Consider the following 1,649-nt stretch of genomic DNA (forward strand, 5'->3'; position numbering starts at 1 on the left):
ATGTGGGCACGAGGTGCCGTGAGTAAATAATGATGATATCGACACGTGAATTGTCCGTGCAGTTATGATATGAAATGTGGGCATGAGGTGTCGTGGTTAAATGATGATGATATTGACACGTGAGTTGTCCGTGTGGTTGTGATAGAGAAATTGGCACAAGGTGCCGTGGAAATATGAAAGTAGGCTGAGACCCATATTTTATGATTATGAAATGAGGTGTCACATGGTGAATTTTATTCGAAAGATATTTATTTGGAGGAATTATATTTGAAAGAGATTTATTTGAAAGAATTATATTTGAATGATATTTTTTTGAAGGAATTATATTTGAAAGAGATTTATTTGAAAGGATTATATTTGAAAGATATTTATTTGAAGGGAGTATATCCGAAATATATTTATTGAAAAGCATTATATCCTGTAGATTATTATTTGAGAAGCATATAGACAAAAGATTTATATTTGAAGGACTTGATTAATTGTGTGTACTTGTACTTATTATTTGTTGAGCAATATTAATGGTATTCTTGTTGCCTTGCTGTGTATATCACTGGTTGATTAGTGTTGCCATTATTATTATTTGTTTCCTATTATTTTTGTATACTATATTGCACATGTTATTAGACTAGTGAGTGTCTTGATTGTACCTCGTCACTACTCCACCGAGGTTAGTCTTAATACTTACTGGGTACCGACTATGGTGTACTCATACTACACTTCTATACATTTTTGTGCAGAGCCAGATATTGGAGATATCGGGCTCGCACAGAGTTAGAGCGTGATCGCAAGGATTCAAGGTAGAGCTGCTTGGTCGTCGCAGTCCCTTGGAGTCTTTCTATTTTATTGTACTGTTAATTATTAATCAAACAATATTGAGTATTCGATCCTTAAGATCATTTCATTTATTCAGTTAGAGTTCATGACTCAGTATTACCAGTCTTGGGAGGTTGTTTGTAATTATTTCCGTTGTTGGTTTTGATTATCTATTTTTAAAACAAATTGGCCTGAATTGTAATTATAATCGGCTTACTTAGTCTTAGAGACTAAGTGTCATCACGACGCATGTGGTAGAATTTTGGGTCGTGACAGTAGATGAAGTAAAACTAAGTACATAAAGCAGAAAATAGGGAAGGAGAGACAAGGTCTGCGAACGCCGGGAAGCTACCTTGGAATCTCTAACGATCAAGCTGCGCAAGGAAATCAACACCCACCGTGACCGGAAACACCTGGATTTGCACACGAAGTGCAGGGTGTAGCGTGAGTACAACCAACTTAGTAAGTAACAAGACTAAATAATGGATTGAAAGTAGTGACGAGCTTCACGGATATAGCTCAATTACAGAAATTACAACATAGAAAGATAGGTATGCTTTCAAATTTGGCAATTAAGGCCAAAACAGTTAATGCATGTCAAGTTCAATTGAAATAGGATATAATATCTCTCAGAAATTACATGACAATGATATATGCCAGCTAAAGTACAACATGAAATAAAGTGCAAAATCTCATAGTTACAGTCACTCAGTCCTCCCATTCACTCCAACCTCACAGTCATTCATTCCTCACAGTCTCTCAATTCTCCCAGTCGCTTGGCACTGGCACTCAGTAGGTACTTGCGCTCACTGGAGGTGTGCAGACTCCAAAGGGGC

Source organism: Nicotiana tabacum, chromosome 23 (genome assembly GCF_000715075.1).
Source record: "Nicotiana tabacum cultivar K326 chromosome 23, ASM71507v2, whole genome shotgun sequence".
Taxonomy (NCBI): domain Eukaryota; kingdom Viridiplantae; phylum Streptophyta; class Magnoliopsida; order Solanales; family Solanaceae; genus Nicotiana; species Nicotiana tabacum.